General features: G+C 47.2%; 1 long non-coding RNA gene across 1 annotated transcript; it reads left to right on the top strand.

Moving 5' to 3' along the window:
• The first annotated feature begins 2,629 nt into the window (after nt 1-2,629).
• LOC142925725 (uncharacterized) lies at nt 2,630-8,168 on the top strand. The gene is made up of 2 exons (XR_012942660.1): nt 2,630-4,972; nt 6,353-8,168. It is a non-coding gene; the product is annotated as an uncharacterized LOC142925725 (long non-coding RNA).
• Nucleotides 8,169-9,091: the final 923 nt, after the last annotated feature.

The raw sequence follows: 9,091 nt of genomic DNA, 5'->3' as shown, positions 1-9,091 counted from the left end.
AGCGGGTGTCCTGGCAGAGAGCACCCTGATGGGCAGGGTCATCCAATGAGAAGCGAAACGCGTTCGGACCACGAGGACCCAAATGCCATTATTGGTGCTTCAGAAGTTGGCTGACGCCACGGTGGCGAGATATTCACTACCTCGCCTGGTATACAGGACGTCGTGGGTTCGATTCCGACCCTGACGCCTGCTTTATTTGGAGTTTGCATGTCTCTTTCCCCGTGGTCGCGTGGATTTTTCTTCGGGTCCTCTGGTTATTCCCCTCCACATTTAGAATCAACATGCGTCTAGAGCAGTGGTTCTTAACCTTGTTGGAGGTACCGAACCCCACCAGTTTCATATGCGCATTCACCGAACCCCTCTTTAGTGAAAAATAAAATGTGATTTTTTTCAAATTCAAGACATAGATGTTTTTTACTGGTACACAAAATGAGCCGTGCATGAGCATTACCTTGTTCAAAGAATAAAACCAACACAATGCATAAAGGTTTTTGGGGTTAGATCGCGCTTATTTATAAATGTGTCGTAACCCTCCACCACCCGAAGATTTAAATGTGGATTAACTCTTCAACACACCGGTGGGCTGAAGTAGTGAATTATTTGTCTTTTGTCAACGTGACACTTTTTTTGCTGATTGGCCGTGTCGGGTGGTGGAGGGTTACGACACATTTATAAATAAACGCGATCTAACCCAAAAACCTTTATTATGAATAATATTGGTCGCGAAAGCCTACGTGTTAAACTGACAATGCATAAACTCACAACAAATTACATACCTGGAAATCAATGTGACTTCTGCTGTTGCCTTTGAGAGATCAGTTCAGATATGCGTGGCTTCACCTTGGCAAGTGCCACTCTCATGTCATTTTCACAGCAAAGTCTGTTCCTTTTCTTCGTTTTTATGTCCAGCATCCTCGAAAAGGATTGCTCACAAAGATATGTTGTAACAAATGGTATAAAAAAATCCAGGGCTTTCTTAGCAATAACTGGATACTTGTTCATTTGTCGACACCAAAACGTTGAGAGCGTTGTTGTTCTGAAGAGTTGCTGTTGAACCTGGCTCTGCTGAATTTCAATGATTTCGTCGAGGAATTCATCATTGACATCTGCTGTTTCAACAGCAAACGTGAACGGCTGTCTCACCCATGCTGGATATGACTCTCTTGTAGGGAAATATCCGTCGAGAGACTTTGCAAGCTCATCTAAGTGCGTGGCAATTGTTTGCTTCAGTTCCGTGGATACAGAAATATCTCCGATTCCAGACACATCTTCGATCTTACTTGCACAGTCGTCCAGAAGCGGGAAGTTTGCGAAGTTATTGTTCTCTGTTCGTCGTTTCCATAACGGTAGCTTTTTTTGAAAAGCCTTCAGGTGTTCTTCCGCTTCCATGATATTGACTCCACCACCCTGCATCTGCTGATTGAGATGATTGAGAGCTGCGAATATATCAGCCATGTACGCTAAAATGAGAATGAACTCAGGATTTTTGAAGCAATTTGCATGGCAGTGTTGGTGCTCTTGCAAAAACAGGGCTAATTCCACACGCATGGCAAAAACACGATTCAGCACCTGTCCCCGGGATAACCACCGAATATTAGAATGGAGCAGAAGTACCTCAAATTCAGAGCCCATTTCTTTACACAGCTCACTGAAGATGCGGTGCCTCAGAGCACTTTTTCGCACATAGTTCACACATTCCACCACAGTTTTTAATACTTCTGCCATTTTTGGAGGTAAGGTTTTTGTTGCCAACGCATGCCTGTGCAGAATACAATGCGTCACAATGATGTGTGGTGCATCGGCCTTTACTAGCGCACCAAAACCAGACTTTCTTCCCAGCATGACTGGAGCTCCGTCCGTACAAACTGCAGAAACCATATCCCATGAAAGATTGTTGTCTCTGAAGAAGTCATCCACAAGCTTCTTCACATCGGCTGCCTTCGTTGTTGTTGTAAGAGGCTTACAAAATAAAAACTCTTCTTTTATCATGTCGTCTTTCACATAGCGTACAAAAACAGCAAGCTGGCTTAGATCAGAAACGTCTGTGGTTTCGTCGAGTTGAAGGCTGAATTTTGCCGGGCTTGAAATCAGATCCGCGACTACTTGAGCCAAGATGTCTTTACTCATGTCTTCTATTCTGTCACTGACGGTGTCATTTGAAAGGGGAATTTGGGATAATTTACCTTCGGCCGCTGTTCCGAGTATCAGATTCGCCATCTTTAATGCAGCTGGTTTCACAAGTGTTTCACCAATGGTGTGTGGCTTGCCCTGCTTTGCGATCAGGTAAGCAACTTTGTACGATGCTGTCAGGATCGGTTTGTTAACAGGTACAAATCCAAGAGCAGGCAGAGTGGCCCTTTCATCGAATCTGGCTCTCTTCACCCTGAATTCAGCAAGTGTTGTGTTCTTGTATTCCCCGTCTCCATGCAGCTTCAAGAAGTGTTCCTTTAGTTTTGCCGGTGCAAGACTAGAGTTGCTCAACTTGGCGTTGCAAATCATGCAGATAGGACGCTCACTCCCATCACGTTCCGTGATACATGAGAATCCATGTTGTACATATTCGTCCGACCACTTTCTTCTTTTGCCCGACATAGTTAGTATGGATAAAATATTAAAGAAATCACACGACGTACGACAACAACAGTCACACGTTGACTACTGAGTACGCACTAAATTCCCCGCAGCGCTGATTGGCCAAGCAGTGTAGCATGATCATCTGCAGCCAGTGATGGCCAAGCGGGCCGTGTGTGTCATCACAAATTTACACAATAATTCAAGTGTGTCCGGACCTCCGTGGCGGGGGCTCTGCCGAACCCCTGAGATCGACTCACCGAACCCCTGGGGTTCGATCGAACCCAGGTTAAGAACCACTGGTCTAGAGTATTTGGCTACTGCGATACATTTCCACATAAGCCACTTTCGTTGGGACATGTGGCCAGGTCGCTTCTGAAAAATAGCTACACAGCTAAGTGGGCCTTACCTGTTAACATAAAAATAGAATAGATTTAGGATAGGCTCACGTTACTTTCCCGATCTGTGCAGAATTTGACACTTTCACAACATTCTACCCGCTCGTCGGAAATTACGTGAAAGCATTTCTGCAAAAATCCTTGTACTGTCCTGTATCAGTGTTTGGCCCAATTCATTGTATGAAACGGGTGGAACCAGAGACGACGGTGTGAGAGGATGCGGAGGAATCGGTTCCCCAGTGCCCCTTCCTGATTACACATTCGGGGGAATGAATGAGAAACACATTCCCGGCTCGTAAAGTGCATGGATTAGTTTAGATTTGAAGTTTTCATGACTGCGGGTGGGAAAACCACAGCAATATTTTTTTGCTGTCGTTTTCCTACCTGATGATTGCTTGTGTTGCAATCGAAACGTCGTGATTTAATTTATTTTATACCTATGTGACTTTACCGAAATAACCAAAGAGTATGCATGGATTAGCTTGGTAAAGCATTGAAAAATGTGATATTTACTTTGCTATACATATGTAGTGACTGACTCGGGGACACTAAGAGTAGGAGGCACTCTGTTTACTAACAGACTTAACAGTTCACACTTTAGCAACTACGGTTCCCAGTCAGGACAGCTGGCAGACTGCCTGCCTGGCGACGCCGAGATGGTGAAGACGGTGACGGCGATGAAGACTCCAGCAGCACGACGGGATCCCACTCCAAACGACAGCCCCGAGGTCACCTCCCGGGGCCCCTCTTATACTGTTAGCGTGGCCTGGCTCCGCCCTGGCCACGCCCCCCTTCTGGAACCCACTAGCAGGTTCTTGATGTGCCCCTTCCGTAACCTTTCTCCGACATCCCTCTCTCTGGTCTATCATGTGACCGGTTGTCAGTCAGGGCTGCTGTAACTGCACATCCCCTTCCCTGCCAGCAACAAGCGCGATGCTGCCAAGTGAACGATTCTATGTCACTACACATATGCTCCCTCCGTACCTCAGATTAGCACAGTTGGCTACGTATGGTGCGAAAGAAGTTCAATATACATACATGCTGTAGGCGAACATAAAAACACCTCGTCACAAAATTGGCTGAAAACATCGTAAAATAAAAAACCCAAGGCAGGATCATCCTGTAAATAAGTCCTACTACTCAGCGTAGCTTTCCTGGATAAATAAGCAAATTATTATTATTAGCTAACCTTGTTCGTGGACACATTCATATATTTTTTTATAGGTGGTTGGCCGCAGCTCCTACACCACCTTCATAACCTCAACACGCCAGGATTAAAGTTAGACTTGGAAATGAGCATGAACCTGACCGCGGTTGCAGCTTATTTTCGCCGCGAGAGCAGGGATGGGGAGCAGTATGCGCCCGTGTGCTGTGGTGGGGGGAAGGCTGACAGGAGGGGGGGTCATGCGGTCCTGCGTGTACGTTTGAATTATACATGACAGCAATAAAGGCCACCACACCACCCACTCCTAAATCCCATTTTCACAACTCCATTGTTACTTGGCGTGTTCGCACGTAAAGCCATTGTGTTTTGACGTGCGCGCAATGGGAGCTAAAAATAGCAATGGGATGATGAAAAGTGCAAAAAGATGCGAGGAGCCAGTTGCGCCGCCGAAAATGAAGTCGGGAACGCGTTTAGATTCCTCCAACAGCGCGCGAACACAGCTCCCTCCCTGAACGCCGTGATATGTCAGAGAATGTGTGGTTTCTTCCGTCATGTCATTATTACATCATGGGTACGTTGGCACGAATTACAAAGGGGGAATCGCATCACTGGAGAAACGGTTATGAACTACAAACATAACAAAGCCAAACAATTTGGAAACTTAATCAGCAATAGCAGACTATTTTGAGTGATTAATATTGATGAAAATTTGCATGTGCTACTTTTAAACATGAATGAGAGGCGTGTGCTGCAGTTATCCAGCGATTAGCACGGTTGGCTACAGACGGTGCGAAAGAAGTTGGATATACGGTCTCCGCTCAACGATTCATTGTCAGAGGTACAATTTCTGCAATCACGACAATCACCATCAATACTATCATTACCACCACCACCACCGTCAACACTGTCACTAAGGAGGTTGCCTGAGATGGAGAGGCCCTGACTTCTGTCGTGATAGACCATCATTCTCATTCTCACCATCACCATCCATATCATGAGTATCACCCCTACCAGCATCACTGTCATGAAAAACATGAGCAGCATCATCATCAACACTAGGACGTTTATACAGCCACATCGTGAATACATCTCTGGCACATCTCTTACACACACTGACAGATATAGGGAGGCACAGATGCGTGGGCCATACGGTAATGCAACTCTGACACAGAGACGCACGGAGACAGGAAGACATGGGGTACCAAGAGAACATTCCACAATCCACAACAACGCTATCCAATACCAAGCATCACCTGCAACAACGAAGAAAGTCCACGCATATGCACGGATTCTGTAACATTCCCTGTCGTGCTTTCCAACGCGAATTTGTCCTCAGGAGGTATTCAATGAGTAGTGACGACGCTACCTCCAACACCTTTCCCAACCTTATGTTTTGGGCAACCCTTTGATTAGTCTTGGCCATCTTTTTAGACTGCCTCGCTGGCCTCCCTGTGTGCTGTGAAAAAGGGTCATTGGCCCGAAACGTTGCCTATTATATCACTTTCTTTTTAAGGCCACACTGTGATTGAAAAACGCGTTAAGTTTGTTTTCAAGTCCTGAATCGTAACAAAATAATACGGTAAAATGTATTGCATATTGTGCATAGTATAAAAGTTAGATAGTGTAAATGTGTCATTAAATCCCCCACCACCAATTAGTAAGGTTTGTCATGTTAACAAAACATGCCAATTCATTACTAGTTCTGCACATCGGTGTGGAGAGTAAACCCACTACATTTACCATTCGGATATGACGTTTCGCCAGTAATTACAACCAGCCTCTTCAGGCGGCAGCCAGCGTTGTGGGGAAATCCTCCTGTTTCTGTCTTAAATAGAGGGATACATGTGATGTGGTCACTTGTAAGCCAATCAGGTGCGAAGATAAGAGGGGGGTGGTTAATGTATATTGTATTATCTGTACAAGTTATGGTGACCCCATCTAATACACGTACAGCAGGAATTGACGAATAAACGCTTTACACCTTAAGCCTTACAATGTAAAGTCAAATTTCGAGCAGAGGCCTCCTCTGCTCGAAATTGGACTTTTGACAAAAAGCCACGAAACTTCCACAACCTCTCCAACCTGGTATGAAAACCTCGCTACGCAATGATATCGCAGGTTCACACACACACATATATATGAGAGGAGACGGCTGGAGTTCGGTTCACTGCCTGACATTAACACGAATGTCATCACACCCACCCCCCTGCGTCCCTAGCGTATGCGCCAGGCACCCCGTGGACGCAACGTCCCTCCAGGGTGCGGTGACCCGTCCACGGCGCAGGCCGCGCTCCGTGGGGCGTTTGTTGCCGATGCCCAAACCAACCCTCCGTCCGAGTTTCCGTGCCGTTGACGAAGAGGCGTACAATACAGGATGGAAAGAATAAAAAAAATCCCCAGCCGTTACAACAATGAGTGGTGTGCATCCTCTCCTGGACAAGTGCGGAAACATACCTCCGTAATTGCCGCTGTCAACAAGTACGACACAAAAACAGAGCTGTAAACACGCCAATGCCATTGTCAGCAACAATGCCTTCAAGCCTGAAAAATGCAATGACACCAGTTTAGGCGAATGACCGTTTTCGGAGCAGATGCGGGTGGGGGGCTCCACCCACAACGGCAGTTGGCTGCATTAATGTTTCTGCAAAGCAGCGCCAACAAAGCAGCCACCTGAATGCCATTTGTGCAGCAAAGCCTTACTAAGTCTCAAAACTTTCCTGGAAAAAAATACTACTTTACAGATGCCTTTCCCATCTCGAGATTGTGTTCCATTTCGAGAGGAGTACGGCCAAGGGACCAGGGGCACCCAGAGAAATGCCGTGCCGATGGAGGCGATGACAAAGCACCTCACAGACAGTTTCACCAACCCATTTGCTGTACTGACACCTGTTGCTACCTTACGGCCAAGTGAATTTTGTAATTTCACAAAATCTGAGATCATCCCACTCTTGCGCCTCCAAAATGTTGGCCTACAGGTGTGAGCCAACATGCCTGCCTACAGCTTTATAAAGATCTTATCACTGTATTAATCTCTCACTTGGCTGAGATTAAGTGGACAACACCCACTCTTCAGTAACCTGCGTGTTTTGTAAAATACTTTTGGGCCAGACAAAGGTTTGGCATTCAGACATGCATTTCACCTATATATCTCTAATGGCCTCTTCCGTTCCACAGATGTGTGGGTAACAATTAAAGTCAGTTACCCTCTTCACGGGAGTTTTGGATGTGAGAACGCAGAGCATATGTGGAGTCCTCCAGACCCTTACCCTCCGTTCACGTATTAAACATTTTAAAACCAGGACGTCTTAGGGTATTGTACTATGGGTGGGGTGCAATGTCGAGAACCGCGTTCCGAGATCACTTCTAATAGAGCTCACCCTGGGATAGTACACATAGGACAGAGTGCCGGCACAACTCGAACACCCTCCGACACCGAATATACCCCAATGCTATTTTTCTCAAATACACACAAACGCAATCTCATACTCGACCAGTTAGTACACAGGTTGTCAGTCAGTTGCTAGCCAACATGTCAAATGTGTAACGGTGTTATTGGGCTAAGATGCGCCGTTCCCATGCAGTTGCCGGCAGTACCGGCTACATGCCAATAGGGGGCAACAGAGGGGCTGAGCCCCAGTGCTGAGAGACTATGGGCCATAGGGCCCAACGGTTACCCTATGGAACGGTATGTTAAAGGGACAGACCCCAGGAGGAGGGATTGGGGGGTGACATCACCCCCAGATCCTTCTTGACGGTTCGGGAAGGAAGGTGTGGCCGGGTCGGGGCGAGCCACGGCCCTGCATAAAAGCCGGACCCCTGAACGGTCCGGGTCAGTCGAGAAGCCTCCTGAAAAGAAGAACCCCAAGGGCAGAGCCGCACCCCTGGCAAGGATCGGCTCCAGCTTATATACCAGTGAAGACCAAGCTTCACTCAAGAAGAGTTAGAATAGCCAGTGAGAGGAGTATCAGGTGTAAGGGGCCGTTACCCCTTTGTGTTAGCAATTATTTGTTAAATAAAATACGTGTTGCCTCAGAGCAACTCTCCTCTAGTTATTCAACCCACTACAAATGTATCAGCTATGAGTCGCACCACGCTGGTACCACCTCATACGATTACAGGCTAATCCACGCAAACGCTGGTAGCCTGGTGTTAGCATTACCTACATTTAGGGCTGATTCGACTCGGTGGGAGACAAGGGAAGTCCCTGGAAAACTAGCCGTGGCTTACTTCTGTGCACCAGCCAGAAGTCCCGCTTACACACTCGCTCGCTCACCCTAAATTAGTTATAGGCACATTCAGTTCTACACCGTTTTGTGCAACCAGCACCAAGTGTCCACAATTACCGCGCCTGTATTCGTTTCTCAGTGAAGCACCTACGGTTCAGAACATGCACTCTCAATATCCTCAAGTGCAGCTCACACTGAAGTACAACTCGCATGCCCGACTACAAGTACGACAGCAATGCTATGCCGCACAAGGCTGCGAGTACCACCATAACGCTATGTCACACAAAACTGGTGCCAGGTTTACTCGCATGAAACTGTGGCAGCACACCCAATGCAGGCACTCGGGGACTCCGGGCTGCACCCTTCCAATCCCATACTCGCTTGTCTCTACTCTTCAGTTGGCTCCCCCACAAGGCTCCCTGAAACAGAGGGGGGACCCTATTAGGCTGTCCCTTTATCGATAGACACCCTCAACTTGTATAGTGTGTGTAAATGTTTACCTAGTCTGCCTGACTGGTTTTCCTGTAATGCCAACGCGCTGTGCTGGCCGTTGTCCCTGGCTGGCTATGTGATGTCGGCTCCTGGTCCGTCATGCTGCTGCGCTCCAGTTGCTGCAAGCTCTGTCCCAGTGCTTCCTCCTACCTGAGCACACTTGTCTCATATACTTAGCTCCCCTTGCTGTTCACTGCTCCCAGCCCATTGGTTGCTTAGACCCACCACCTGAGGTTCAA

Source organism: Petromyzon marinus, chromosome 23, assembly GCF_048934315.1.
Source record: "Petromyzon marinus isolate PM22_M1 ecotype Great Lakes invasive population chromosome 23, UKy_Petmar_22M1.pri1.0, whole genome shotgun sequence".
In the NCBI taxonomy this organism is placed as follows: Eukaryota; Metazoa; Chordata; class Hyperoartia; order Petromyzontiformes; family Petromyzontidae; genus Petromyzon; species Petromyzon marinus.
This window is presented reverse-complemented; position numbering and strand designations above follow the sequence as displayed.